Genomic DNA, 16,688 nt, shown 5'->3' on the forward strand with positions numbered 1-16,688 from the left:
GGGTACTTTATGGTCCTTTTTCTCAGTAAGATTTATTATCCCGAACTGATTTCCTAACTGACATTACTTATGATTATTATTATTTCACGCGATTGAATAATAAGTTCTGCTGCCAAATTTAAGATATATAGATTTTAGCCTTTGTGAATCTGTCAAACATTTTGGTGAAGCTCTGGAAGTATTAGAGTAAAAGATGTGTGGTGATCTGATTCACCATGAACCAACTGTCCATGAAGGGTTGCTGCAGGATGTTGTCTATGTGCATTATTTCCAAAACCATGGCTGGCTGGATTATTTCTTTAGAATCAGGGATTTCAATGACAAAATAGCTACGGAATTTATGCATTCTTTTGATGAAGGAGAAGCTATAGTTAAGGGGTTGAGGGTAATTTCTATAGAGTAGCGAATTGCAGAGGTCACAGGGTTGCTGCAGGAAGGAGAACTCTTTCCAAAATTGAAGGATGCAAGGAGTGCCTGGGCAGAGTTCACAATTTCTACTGATAGACCCTTAATGGTGGATAGGCAAGGGACTAGAAGGGTTTCTTTGCCAACATATTGGCCTCGGGTAGCTCTGTATATTATGAAATATATTACCTGTGAAGGACGGTATTCAAATATCCATTTGCCTCACTTAAAGTTACTTAGTCATCTGCGTCATGACTGGCGAGTTAATGTCCCAAATTTCTTGTATCATCTCATTTCTATAAGTGCTAAGGAGACTAAAAAATATGGAAATCGATCTATTAGCCATCATGGACTGGTGAAGTTGCTGGTACAACGGTCCCTGAGAGATGTTTCATATATAGAATGGGGTGTGTTTGAAGATATTTTGCAATTTAGGGTAGATGAAGCCCCTATTGAAAATTATCCACCAGTTCAAGAAGAGATAGTTGTAGAAGGTCTTTCTTGTGAAGATGAGGGTTTGCTGGTTGCTGAAGGAGCAAAAAATTATTTTAGAAGAAAATATTGAAGCAGAGCCAATCGAAGGACAACCCTCTACCTCTCTTCAAGGAGGTTCACCTATTTTGTAGAGGGATGGAAAAGAATTGGAAAAGGAGGAGTTAGATGAAGAATTTGTTATCTGGCCATAGGAAGTGCATATCCCTCCTGCAACCAAGAGGCGTCGAGCAAAAACAAAAACTCCTATTTCTGTTTCAAAAGTGTATGTGAGAAGAACAAGAAGGAGGACATAGAAGACTCAACCAGTGAGTAATCCAGCAGAGGTGATTGCAGTAGAAACTTCAGAAGAAGAAGATGTTGTAGAGAAGGAAATTCAAGAAAACCCTACAGAAGAGGAAATTCAAGAAAACCCTGTAGAAGAGGAAATGCAAGAAAATCCTACAGGAGAAGAAATTTAGGAAGAAATTGTAATGGATAAGCTTGCAAGTCTGGCTTCAATGGCATTGCAATGTGAGGAGATTATTGATGATGTTCCACAACAACTTGAAGAAAATGTGGGAAATATGCCAATCCAGAATGAGGAAGTTATTGAAGAAATCTCACGATCTAAGGTAGGACCCATAAGAACTCCTTCATCCCTAACTAGTTTATCAATTGCTTTAACATTCTTTATGCAATGGGAAATAGAGAAGGATAGGTTGCAAGGGATAATTAATAAGCAACAAAAAGAGATTGAGAAGAAAGATAATAGAATTAAAGAATTGGAGACTAAGGTAGAAGAGATTTATAGTATGGTTCCTGAGATAATGCCTTGTAGGGCTCCCCCAAGAATTTATGCAGTGCACTTGAAAGAACGGTATCTGAATTTCATATTAAACTGCATAGTAAGGGACCTTAATCCATCCTTGGAAACATCTGAGGAATTCTATCATGCTTATCAAACCTCCCCACATTCTGTAAGGAACCTATTATGTGAATTATATTTACACAATTATGTTGTACCCCAGGACAAATAATGGAATCCTTTGTTGTACATTAGGTATATCCATCTCAGAGCTCTAATGTCTTGGATACAAAATGAAATGACTATAGGACTACAAGCCAGGGAGTTTGAAAAATTGGAACTTGACTATCCATTGCCATTGAGGAGGGAATCAGAAGCACCCAAGGTTCTGTATTATGATTGGAAAAAGTTTCTAATAAGAGATGATGTTAGTAAGATAGTACTTCCAATGAGAGAGGAAGTCTATCAAGCGTATGAGCAATTAGTTCAGTCCCACAAGACAGTAGCACTAGAGGGACTAACTCAATGCTAGAATCATCTAGCAGATCATTTAAAACTGGGAGAACCCTACTCATTACAGAATTTTCATGCAGCTATACAGAGAGCTTCCAAGTACATATAGCTAGGAAGGGAGAAATCCAATAATTGGTTACCATTAATCTTTTAGCCTCCTATCCTAATGTGGCCACTTTTGGCATGCCAACCAATAGAATAGAATTATGATGTAGATGTTGAAGAAACAGCTAGATGGTCCAGGTAGGAGAAAATGAAGGGATTTTATTGGAATTTGCCTTCCAAGGGAAATAGACAGGACACTGTTGGTGATTTCAGAGTTTCAACAAAAATAAAAAAATTTCCTTTTGCTGCAGGAGCAGCAAACCCTTAAAGTTGGGGGGCATGATAAGTCGGTGTATTGACATGTTTTTTTATCAGGACTCTTAGGTTTTTGGTATCTTTTGGGTTGCATTGTGATAGTAAAATATTGTGAATTGACTATATGTAATCCATGTTTTGAAACTGAACTTAAGAAATCATGTTTGAACCTTGTCTGTTAATTCCTGCAGCCAAATGGTTTGTCCCTATGATATGCGGATTATTTAGGATGATTTCATATGTGAGTTAATGAATGTATTAGTTAAGTAAGATACATATGCATGTACTTGTATATTGTTTCTATTTTAGTGCAGATAATAATTGATGCCGTGGTGGAGAATTCTTTTTCGTGCCTAAGGACTGGAGAATCACATTCAGATAGTTGGAGGTTAAATTGAAGGAGATTCAAGCGAGAACAATCTATGGCATAATTGGAGTAGTTGTACTTCACCATGGGAGTTTAACTCTAGTGCATGTTTAATTTGCAAAATATCTCTTTGGCGTGCAAAGACTGTGGTTCGGTTTCAGATCCACAGTTCCTGCAGCCAAGCTCTCTATTATCCCCTTCATCTGACAGCTATCCGCCTCTTCTTCTAGGCATAACTGGAGTTGTCCATTGTAGTCTATCTTTTCTTTATAATAAGTTCTTTCTTTTCTAAGAGTTAGACAGAATGGAAAGGGATTGAGCAGAGTTTTTGTCAAGTATTCTGAATTTTCTCTTTTTGAATATGTAATCATCTTTCAGGAAGAAATGAATAAAAATATGTTATATTGATCTATTAATAGTTCTTTGCTGAGAGATTGATATCACTCATCCAAGGGGGCCCACTTGGTGAGTGGTCTCGTGTTTATGATTATTGAAGTTAGTTTTTACTTAGTTGCAGTAGAAGTTCATGACTGGGTTGTTCCTACAACCACTGGAAATAGATCCTTTGACTGTTCCTGCAGCCAAGGCATAATGGTGTGATTCCTGTTATTTCCATTAGATCATTTCAGAAGAGTTTTGCAAAGCTTTCATTTAGCCTTTATGATTTCCATTCCTACCTTTCTTATAGTAATTAAGAATAATCATTTAAGGATCTTAGTGCATATATATTGCAGACCCATTTCAAGTTTTACGATCCTGGATTGACAACTAAATGAACACCAGCCATGAGAATAGTAAACTCTACCATATGAATGTCCAAACTTCGGATTGAGATTTCAATTAGAGGTATTATTATTGTCATTATAGTTGGAGTAGATAGATGGCAGAAGGTTACAGCTTGAGGAAGATAAGGTGGCAAGAGATTGAACTGATCCTGCAAGAAGATCTGATCTTTGTACTTGTTTGCTGAAGGAAACAACCGAGCCAACCATTAATGGCGTGTGATAGAAAAATGTAGAAAAGCATAGTGCAGAGATCCAAATATAGAAAAGACACATTGGAATGTGAGGTGTTGGTGGTGCTAATCGATGATGTGCCTGTAATCTCTCTAGAAAAGAAGATTGGATCAAATGCAATACAAATCAAGTTGTTGAAGGAAAAACCTAACATGACACTGTTTGAATGCTTCTTTGGCAAGAACCCTAAAAGATAAATATGTGAGATCAAGACTAGAATCAATTGATGTTGGATATGAAGTGTAAGAGAGAAGAGAGCTCAAGTAAGGAGAAAGTTTATCCATCTTAGAGTTTATTCTCATTGTGAGTTAGTAGGTGAACTAGTGAGAGGGTCTAACCGGTAGAGATAGAGTAACCGGTAAACTATTATAGTCTAACAATCAAGCAAACTAGTGAGGAGTGATTGGTTAATAAGGCATCCAAGAGTGACAGAGTGTGGTGTGAGGATCAGGGAGAAAAAATATAGGCTAGGGATAACCAGTGAGTGATCAGAGAGAGTAATTTGATAACCGACAGTGTGAGAACTAGTGAAGAAGAGAAGTTTGTTAACTAGCATAAATCCATTATTCAGGTGTTGTAGAACTCATTTGCAACCAGGTGGTTTAACTATATCAAAATTGTATCTCATTATACAACACCGAGTTGGAGCTTGGTGTAGGGGCTGGTGCTCCTTGGGTTTGTGCCCTAAATTAGTAGGGGTTGGTGCTCCTTGGGTTGCTGCCCTAAATCATTGTAATCTATTATTTCATTATGAGGTTGGATTGGAGCAGTAGACTCCAACAACATATCTCATCGAGGTTTTTCCCATATTGGGGTTTCCTCATACATCTGGTGTTGTGGGTTATACATTTGTGTGTTTTCCTCTTTTGATATCCACATTTATCTTACTGGTTTGATTGTTTATTGCTTAAGGTGTTAACCGATACTCCACAAATCACAGGCTCCATATTAAATTGAAAAATGTAGAAACACCTATCCGTACATGACACTTCACCGACGTCTATGAGCTTGCCAATTCAACTCCATGTGGCATCCATGTCAACATCCACCTTTTCTTGAGCAGAAGTGTCGGTATGGATTGGATCACCAACCAACTCCATTTCTGGATTCCTCTACCGACTTACTAAACCTGCCAGTTAAACCCTCAAACTGGTCTGTCATTAACCTTGCTCTTTGCTTCTTTTCTTGTGGAACACTCAATTGATCAACACTCTTGCTAACCTACCTTATGCACATCTTCATTAGATGTGAAGTCTTCTACCTACACCTTGTCCATATTACCAGTGGGTTACATACTGATAAACACTGTTAATGACACCATGTCATCAACCTTCAACAGACTCCATCTTTAATCCGGCCATTTTCCTCTATCTGCATCTGCTCAGCCTTGTATTCTTCCTGATCAGCTCAAACCATATCTCAACCAGCTTGCCAAAGTGACAAACCCATCATACTTTATCTATTCTGGTAGTTCAACATTCCTTTGCTATCAGTCTAGTGCATATCCCTAATCTCATGCACTTGAGGCATTCCTTTGATTCACTAGTAGATCCGGTGTGACCCTTCAAACACCTGCCTTTACCTCTTTTGTCTTAACTCATAGAACTATGATGCACACTTTGCATAATAGGAGATAAGATCCACTTACTGGTGGTAAAGGATCCTTGTCATCTGCATCATACAATGCACTCATGTGGCTTCCTTGTTTATGCAACATATCTTCAAACAGGCACATATGATCTGGTATGGGCACATTCATTGTTAGTCATCTCTTCACATGGTGACTGCATCTCTATTCGGTGGGACTCCTGCTATTCCTGCATCCACACAACATACCGATGACCTTTACATCCTTCTCCTCCTATGTTGATGTGATGTAGGTGGCATTGCACCTCTTCATCACAAACAACAACTCAAGGATTTTGCTCATCTTGTTTGTACACTGGTCATAAGCTTGCCAGTTGGCAACTACTCACTGTAAACATAACACTTATCAGTTGACATCCTTTCCTTACCTATGTTAGACTGTACCGGTAAGCTATCCATTTCATCCACACAAGTCAAACACTAACTTGTGCATCAGTGAATCCAGTGGTCATTCCATTGAATGACATTCTCTTCTTTACCGGTGATTTGCAACATAAGGTGATATCAAAGATATCTCATCCTGTACTCATCCAAGACGGTGTTGTACATACATATCTTATACCGGTAGTCATCCTATACCAGTTGATATCAATGACAACACAATGCCAACAATCTCCCCCTTTGGTATTGATGTCAACTCATGTAGTATCGACATATTACATAATATTTCTCCCCCTTTCTCTAATCCAACTCTCCCCCTTTGGATAATCTGTGGATTCTCACACATGTAGTATGCAATATACTACATAATTATTCTCCCCCTTTGACAACAATGGCAAAGGGCACTATCAGGATATCATCCCTCTTTGTATTTATCGGTCACTGACATAAATCTTTCTCCCCCTTTATCGTCATCAGATGTATCTCCTCCTTTGATACGACTTGTTATATCTTCTCAAGTCACAACACTTGAGTTTGAGGACTCAACCATCAACTGACACCAATTGAGTATGCAAATTTGATACTATTTATTAAAGCACTCAATTACAGAAGGGTGTGTCAGTGAATACTTCTTACCTGCCAGTCAAACCGCATCACCTCCCATTTGATCCCAAATTTATTTAGAATCAAATGTGATTGTACTATGAATACAACCAACCAGATCATAAGTAGATACCCTTAACCATGAAATTCTCTTGGTTATTCCTACAACAATTTCCATTATTTGCAGTTTGGGCAGTCAGTATCCTCACAAGTTCAAGCATACTGACTCAGCATCATAAGCACTTCAACTCCCCCTGAGTCATACATCTCAGGTCCTCATTTCTAGTTAGGTCCAATACCGAGGCTCCAATCATCTCCATGTACTAGTTGAGCTATGCATATGTGACCATGTGATGATCTTTCAGCTCCATCATGTCCATTGCAGCCTATGACATGATCCTGGACGTACACAATGCCATACGATGTCATCATCATGCCAAGAGTTAAACCGATTAGCCCAAAAACATGCATGCCTGCATGACAAACAATGGGGCCACCATATGTCTTTCAGGTCTTCATCTACACCATCTGAGACATAACTTCCCCATTCATTGTTATCAGGGCTAATGCAATGATCTCCAACCTCATTGTCTTACATAACCTGCAAGTACCTTCTTAGCAATCATGTTGGTAACATCCTACACATATTGGTTTCCTATACCAGTCCATCATAACTACCAGAGTACCTTCTTGTAACTCCAGACATTTTGTGTCACATGGCATCTGATCCCAATTGTTAACTTGTCATGCATTGACAAAACAATAGTGATCCAATTCTAATATGTAGGTGTGTAGTCAAGGCAACCATTACACACACCTATCTTCTCATTTCCATCCTTCATACCAACAACATCTGGTTCTTCCAAGTGTCCTTCTTCACTAAGGGGGTGAATGATATAGTTTAGTATACTACTCCCCCTAAGATACTGCATCTCCTTAAAGCCTTAGGAGATATCACCTGTGCATTGAATGCACATTGTCGATCCATGGTTGCATCCTCTTGCCTCTTCTTCCATACCTACTTGGTCTCATTTTTCTTCCCATTTTTCAGTCTTGGGAGCAAGTCTTACCATCTTCTGCTGATGGGTTTTTCCATTTCTAGATTCTGCCTCATAGCCGAAAGTAGTGCTATAGTAGCACACAACATCCATCGCAACCTTATGATTGGGGAATCTCTTAGTATGTTGGTTAGACCATCTTCTTTTGGTCATCCCATTGTATCCTGCTACTAGAACCGGTGGACCCCTTGATCTTATGGGAACAAAACCTCTTCTACTTTTGTTCCATGCAATATTTTGTCTCTCATATGCTCTATATCCATTTCTATGTTGAGCATAGCTACCACACCGATAGTCATGTGACTGGAAGTTCATTCTTTTGCAGTTATGACTTTTATGGCCAAAAAGCCATTACACCTTCAACAAATGACATTATTGTTTCTAGGAAGAACATACTGTCTATTCCTAGACTTCATTTTCCATTCATTTCCCCTATGGCTGTATTATTTACATGCAAAACAGTAACCGGAGAAGGAAGGTTTATAACTTACAAACTTATTTTGCCATGCACGGGGAGATCTCACTGGTTTAGCATCTCCATTTTTGCTTCTTCGAGGATGGATCCTAGGTTGTCCATTGTGTGTAGCTCTTCCCTCCAATCTCTTCTTCTCCCACACTTTCTTTATCTTGTGGGCAGTAGCACTTCCTTATCTTCTACTGGTAGGATGTCTTCTTTGCTGTCTTCTCATGTTCCTGCTTTCGGTGAAGTTGTCTTCTCCCATCTTCCCTTTTCCTTTGGGATTTGCATTAGTCCTCCTTCTTGTAACACTAGTCATCATTCTTGTCTACAATTCTTCACTGGTAGTGGTTATGTTAACCTTCTTCTGGGGAGGATTTCTAACTATGAAGGTCTATCCCTTGTTCTCTCTGGAGATAAATAGAATGCCATTATGGGGGACATTCTTGCTAGTGGAGCACTCACCGGCACCACTTCCTAAACCTTCAGTGTCCTTGGAATGCTTTTTCTTCTTCAACATCTTCTCCAAGGCATCACTGCTGCTATGAAAATGGATTCTTAGCTTGAGCTCATTCTGACACTTCTCAAGGTCACTTCAGAGAATCTCCATTTCTCCAAGCAATTGTTGATATTATTTATCTTTTATTTCTAGCTCAGAGCCTAGATTATTGCACTGACATTCCTTAGTGTCTTCTTGTTGAGACTTCAACTTTGAGGTACATTTGTTAGATTCTTCAAGTCATTTTATCAACTGGTTTAGCTCCATTACAACAATATTTTTGAATAGCTTGTATTCATTTCTTACTCTTTTGAGTTCTTCAAGTGCATTTACAAGCTCTCCTCCAAGATCAACTTCTGCTTCTTCTTCTTCTTCACCTTCACTATCACTGTCAAACACATCTTGCCGGTGGGGGTGATCTGCATGATCATTCTAAGATGTGTGCCTCTCATCTTCTGATTCTTGAGCCATGAAGAGGTGGGTTCCTTCTTCATCAATGCTACAACTGCTAGCAAATCTGCCTTCATCATCTGTAGACTCATGATATGCATTTTTTATCTTATCATTACAAGCCTTTTCTGCAGTAGTGGGCTCATTTCCATAGCTTCTTCAATCTATTCCATAAGATTTTGGTCGATCTGCATCTTTCCACCTAAGAGGAGACATCATCTATTAGCCCATAAAGTATAGCCTTCATTGTTGTTTCATTGCACTGGTTTCTCCTTTCTACATCTGAATCAGTGGGAGGATTGACTTCACTAGGACAACCATTTAAAAAAAAACATCCATACATCATACCCTAAGGAGGATAGGTAGACTTCCATTATAAAACTCTAAATAGAATAGTTTGAACCATAAAAAACTGGAGCAGGGATTGACACTAAACAAACCATTGTATCCTTAATCTGAAATCAACACAAGCTGGAGAAAGCTCATCTAACTGGGAACCTAGGCTCTAATACCAATTGTTAGACACAATGCACCACCCTTAACAACCCTATGTGAGTATACTGGTTGATGGAACTAACTGAATGCAGACTTATCAATTAGTGGGGAGACCAACACAAATGTAATCACAGAATAGGGACATCACATAACACCATCATATATGAGGAAAACCCAAGATGGGAAAAACCTTGATGAGAAATTCTATTGGAGTCTACTGCTCCAATCCATCCTCATAATAAAACACTTTGGTTACAACATTTAGGGCACCAACCCAAGGAGTATCACTCCTATAGTTTATGGGCAGCAACCCAAAGGAGCACCAACCCCTAATTTAGGGCACCAACCCAAGGAACTACAACCCCTACACCGAGCTCCAACTCAGTGAATAAAAAAACATATTTTGATATCAAAGTTACCTTCTTGTTACAAATGGATTTTGTAACTCTTCTTCAAATCTCTTTGTTGGATCTCTGCTGGTACTACACTTTGTCGGTTCTATGCTTGCTTGTTTTGCACTTCTTCTCTGCCAGTATGGTTACTACCGGTTCTGTACTTCTTCCGGTTGAACACTTTAACCTTGTTCTCCCTCACACTCAGTCTCTTCTATATCTCCTTGATGAGTACTTGACTGATTTTCTCTCACATGCAACAATAATACACTCTCCTTCAACAACACTTAACAATATCTTTGGCTTGCATGCTTATAGCCTGGTCTTCCCGCCAAGAGCCAATTTAAATTTTAGGCATTTAGGGTTTCCTCATCAACCTTGAGGCAAACCAAATCCAATCAGATCTTATCCGATCTGATATCCAAGACAACTATCTACACATCACTGCCATTAACGTGCCTTCCAATACACATTTTCTAAACCTAGTAAACACGACCCTACATCTCGACCTAAATCTGTCAAAACACCATAAATATCTCAGCTATTTCCTTCTCAAGGTCCTCCTACAATCTGATTTCCTTGCTTCGATTCAAGTGCCAATAACTCCCTGATCTTTCTCTATCATGCGGTCTTCCTCAAGCCACAATCCTTTGATTCGATCCACAAATCATGGGCTCCATATTAAATGCACAATTGTAGAAACACCTATCCCTATACGACACTTCACCGACCTCTGTGAGCTTGCCACTTCAACTCCACATGGCATCCATGTCAACATCCACCTTTTCTTGAACAACAGTGTCGATATGGATTGGATCACCAACCAACTCTATTTTCGGGTTCCTGTACTGGCTTACTAACCTTGTCGGTTAAACCCTCAAACCGGTATGTCATTAACCTTGCTCTCTGCTTCTTTTCTTGTGGAACACTTAATCAGTCAACACTCTTGATAAGCTACCTTATGCACATCTTCATCAGATGGGAAGTCTTCTACATCTGCACCTTGTCCATATTACCGGTGGACTTACATATCGGTAAATACTTTTGATAACACCATGTCATCAACCTTCAATAGACTCCATCTTTAATCTGGCCATATTCCTCTGTCTGCATCTGCTCAGCCTTGCCTTCTTCCTAATCAACCTTGCCTTCTTCCTGATTAGCTCAGACCATATCTCAACCGGTTTGTCAAAGTGATAAACCCATCATACTTCATCTGTTCTGGCAGCTCAACATTCCTTCACTATCGGTCTAGTACATATCCCTGATCTCATGCACTTGAGGAATTCCTTTGATTCATCAGTAGATCCGGTGTGAGCCTTCAAACACCTACCTTTACCTCTTTTGTCTTATCTCATATAACTATGATGCACACTTTGCATAATAGGAGATAAGCTCCACTTACTAGTGGTAGTGGATCCTTGTCATCTGTATCCTACAATGCACTCATGTGGCTTCCCTATTTGTGTAACATATCTTCAAATATGCACATGTGATCCGGTGTGGGCACATTGACTATCAGTCATTGCTTCACATGGTGACTGCATCTCTATCCAGTGTGAATCCTGTTGTTCTGCATCCACACACCATACTAGTGACCTGTACATCCTTCTCCTCCCCTGTTGATGTGATTTAGGTAGCATTCCGCCTCTTCATCACAAACAACAACTAAAGCATCTTTCTCATCCTGTTTATACACTAGTCATAAGCATGCTAGTTGGTAACTATTCACTATCAACACAACACTTATTAGTTGACATCCTTTCCTTACCAGTGTTAGACTATACCGGTAACTTGTCCATTTCATCCACAGAAGTCAAACACTAACTTATGTACTGGTGACTCCAGTGGTCATTCCTCTGAATGAAATTCTCTTCTTTACCGGTGATGTGCAACACAAGGTGATATCAAAGATATCTCATCCTGTACTCATACAAGACAATGTTGCACATACATCTCTTATACTGGTAGTTATCCCATACCAGTTGACATCAATGACAACATAATACCAACAATATTTGCAGAATATTTGAAGGTAGGTAGGAGCATGAAAAGGATCTGATCAAGAAGAGTAGTACTATTTACCAGATCAACAATACCCTATTGTTCTCTAAGAATTACAAGAGTTAAATCCCTTAACCGGGTAAGCTTTAATAGTCTTAGTGATTTCTAAATCCTCTAAATGGGTGATCCATTAGCTTGGATTTCAAATCCTATAGCGAGGTTACTCCTAACAGGGTATTGCTTTTAACAACGCATTATAGTCAATCCCTTAACTGGGTGGCCCCTAACATGATTTGTTCCTAACAGGACATTTTTGTAAAGATTATAACAAGGCTTGGCTCCTAACAGGGTGAACTTTAGAAGAGTTCAAAATACTTGTGGGTATTCATCCCCATCATGGTTTTTCCCATTTGGGTTTCCATGTTAAAAATCATTGTGTCAAGCGGTGAATGGTTTTTGTGGTTATGTTTTGATATGGTTAATTTGTTTAACTGGTAAATCCACTTAGATATGTTAAGATGACTAGTAGTGATCTGAAATGTTCTTTTACTATGTTAGTAAAGTGGTTTGATGTTTTGGTTAAATGGTTTGAGAGTTTCAGATCTGTTACACTGTTATTTTGGTATGCTAGTCAACTAGTAAACTTGACAGTGCAGTTGCAGTTTGTAGTTTAGTGCTTGAACCAGTTGTTTCAGAGATTGATTTATGAGTTGGGTTTTGAGTTTGGTGAAAGTTTAGTTTATTTTCTATCTACTAATTCACCTTGCCCCTCTCAATAGTTGTTCAGATCCTTATTGATTCATCATATCATTAGAGGCTTCATTAAAAAGTTCATCATGGTATTGAAAAGGCACTTCGTAGAACTCCTCTTCATTGAAGTCATCGACATCGGAAAGAGGGTCTATATATACACCAAATATGGTAACCTTAGGTACAAGAGAGTAACCTAAGCCTCTATTGTGTTCAAATGAAATGGGTTCAATGGGCACTTTCCTTCCTTGCTCTTTAGGTCCTAGACCATATCCTTGATAGCCCATTTTTCCACAATAGTGGATGCTTTTGGATACATATCTTTTGGGATGTTTTCAAGTTCCTCATTTTCTTCTCGATAGAGCCATGAAGTGACATTAGACTCAATTTTTTTTCTCATCAAGTGGGCCCCATTGTTGGAATCTTGTCTTCTTACATTGTATGATTGGATTTTTCTAAATATCAATTTTCTTAGGTCTACCATATAGGAATTAGGAGAGGGAGGGAGATGTCCCATGTAGAATGCATTTTGAAGGGTGTATTCTCCACAACCATTGTCAATGATTTTGGCCTTGATCTCGAGTTGGATAGAAGTGGAAGCGACATTGGAGGTGTCAATTGTTAGTGATGAAGTAGGTATATTAAGAGGACAATGGTAGGGGTTTTTGCCTTCAATAATTTTTCAATATTAGAAAGGTTGCAGATCAGTAGGGATGGTGATTTCTCTACCATTGTATGGAATTTTTAAGAATTGGTGATAGTTGGCAGGGATGGCTTGGATGGCCAAGAAGGATAGTATATGGGAGATCAAGGTCCAAAACTTGACATGTAGTCTCAATTTTTGTTGGGCCGACTTGAAGTGGAAGTGTGATTGTTCCTTTGGAGACTCGCCCAACATCATCATATGCCTTGATTAAAATTTTGTAAAAAGGATCAAATAGGTCTTCAAAGAATACCAATTATTTAATCAACTTATATGTACATAAATTTAACCCAGATCCAACATCTATAAGGACTTGCTTGATTTTGTGCTTATGTACAATAGCTTCGATGTGGAGGGTTTTTTTTATGTGAGGGGCCATCAGATGGACCATCTTTGGAAGCAAAACCGTGTGATGTTGTGAGGTGAGGTTACCTATCAAGGCTTTAAACTATAAAGCATTGATGTTATCAAGTACACATGACTCTGGAAAGACCTTTTCAAGGATTTCCTTGTGGATGGGTGAAGTATTCAGGAGCTAAAGGATAGATACTTCTGCAAGCATATTACCAAGGTGATCAAGGATATTGTAGCAAGTGGTGGATGTTGAAAAATAAGAAGATGGAGGAGGAGGAGCTCCTTGAATACTTACCCTTCCTCTTCATGTGGTTACATTGCAATCACTCAGAGGGGGTGGATTTGAAGGTGAAGCACATTGGATGACTATTTTTCCTTGGGTTGGTTTATTGGATGATGAAGGAGGAGGGGCTCCATGAATTGTTATCCTTCCCTTGAGAGGAGTAGGTGTAGGATTATCACTTTGGATAGTTATGGTATTGACATAGTTCTCAGCAGGATCAATGCATCCTATAAGGGATTCAAATCCTATGACAGTATTAGTGTATTCATAAGGAACAAAATGAGATTCCACAACTTCAACTTCAACGTCACCTTTGTCAATAAGGTTAAAAATGTAATTCTTAAGGTTCATGCATTTTCTAGTATCATGACCTTGTACATGATGGTAGTCATAATATTCATTTTCATTATACCACTGAGGCTTGGGTTGATTTGGTTCATAAGGGTGGGTCATAGGAAATATAACAACATTGGCTTTGACAAGATTTTGGAAGATAATCTCTAAAGGTTTGGCAGGTGGGTTATACTCTTGTTGAGGTTGGTTATTTGGATAAGATGATTGGCAAAGAACAGATACAGTATTGTGAGGTTTGATTTGGTATTGAGGATTGAGTTGGTTATGAGTCGAATTGTTGGTGGTGGTTGGTTTGGTTGGTATGGTAATGGTTTGGACACACTTAGCATCATCACACCATCATTGATGACATTTTTGTTCTTGGACCAATACATAGGCATGTCATTGGATGATGACCCTTGGGAATTTTTTTGGTATGTCTTAAGGACCCCTTTCTCGAGGAGAACTCTTTCTAGGGCTAGACCTTTTTTAGTAACTTCTTCAAATATCTCAAGATATTGGCAACTAAAATAATAGGACATCTCAGGTACGAGATTGGAAAGAAATAATTCAACTTGGTATGACTTAGGTATATCCCAAGGGAATTTCCTAATGAGGTGTTGCCACCCTTGTAAAAAGTTGGCAAAGATTTCTCCATTTTTTTTTGGTATTGCATATGTCAACCATAAATGCATCATTCTTAATGTTGTACTCATGATGAGCCACACATTTTTTCAACAAGATCAGGGAATGATTTGATAGAGCCATGGGGTAAGGTAGGGAACCAAGCAAGGGCAGACCCACTTAGACTTTATGGGAAAAGTCTTCTTAGGTAAACGTCACTATAGGAGACCTCTTGGAAAGCTATACAAAATTATCTCACATTTTTTTTAGGATCTTCTTTGCCTTTATACTTGTCGAACTTAGGGATTTAAAAATCGAGTGGATAAAGAACCACCAAGATTGACGAATCAAAAGGACAAGGACATATTTATTCAAATGTATAAGACTTCTTAAATGAGTCTCTTCCTTTAGGTTTTTTATCATATTTTTCATGTCCTAGATCTCCGTAGCAAGGTCAGGTGGTTGGTTAGGGAACCCTTGATTCGAATTTGATATTGGGATATAAGTAGACATAACTGGAATGACACCACCAATGTATTGGTAGGAAGACATAGTCACTTGTGTAGTGGTTAGATGGTGTGAAGTAGGTGTTATACTAATAGGTAGAAGGCTATTATTGATGTAGTTAGTATAATTGTTCAAAGGTGTGAAAGTTGTGGATGGTTAGATGGTAGGATTGTAAATTCTATCAAGCATGAAAGTTTTTGGTTGAGGATTGAGGATGGTATCAAGGACAGGATGATTGACAAAGTCATTTTCCATGGGAGTATTATCGAAAGACCTATCAAATTCAGGAGGCAATCTCACTTCGTGTTTAATGAGATTCATTAATAAATCACTAGGATTGGATTTTTATCATTTTTTGTATCATCTCATGGTTATGTGGATTTATTAGGAAAGTTTTCAAGAGAGGCGAGTGTTTGGGTTGGTCCACAAGATCTTCCTCTACTTTATTTTCATAATCAAAGTAGGAATTGGGATCAAGAAGTTCATCTTTTCCTTTTGCGTGCTTGTATAGATCATACAAGGGTAACCTCAAAGTGGTAAAGATGGAATGCTATGGATATAGAAATTGTCTGAGGGATGAAGGAAAATGAGGCTAGGGCTTGGGACTTAGTGTGTTGATTTCATGATTGAAATATTTGACCCTTAGGACAAGATTGGATTAAATGGGACCAGTTTGGGTAGAAACTTAGTCCTTTAATTAGGATTAGGTTTGGTTGGATTGGATTTGGATAAAACCTTATTACTTTGATTAGGATTAGGTGAGGTATATGGATCAATGATGTTTGATGAGGCCTATTTTATGCATCTTTATTATAAATATGTCATGATGTTTTAGGACTTGTTTTAATACCCTCAGGGATATATACTTTGTGCTAGTGTCTTTTTGAGTCAATATGTTGAACATATCATTTATATCCTAAAACTCCTTATGGTGGTGTTATAATAAATTAATGATATAATATAAATATATCTTTATCTTTGGATGATATTAAATGTTATATTTTAAGTAATCATGAATGTGTTAGATTTTTGATACGTTAACCTTGATGATACAACTAGTTGAAACAAGTCCTATGTTCCTGAGGTGGGATTTAAATCTATCAACAAAAGGTGGAAGAGCTTTGAAGGAGTATTGAACAACAAAGAAAGAAGAAGTCAAGAATGTTATAATGCAGACACCGATTTTATGTGTCATTTAAAGACTTCAA

This window comes from Cryptomeria japonica, chromosome 6, assembly GCF_030272615.1.
Source record: "Cryptomeria japonica chromosome 6, Sugi_1.0, whole genome shotgun sequence".
In the NCBI taxonomy this organism is placed as follows: domain Eukaryota; kingdom Viridiplantae; phylum Streptophyta; class Pinopsida; order Cupressales; family Cupressaceae; genus Cryptomeria; species Cryptomeria japonica.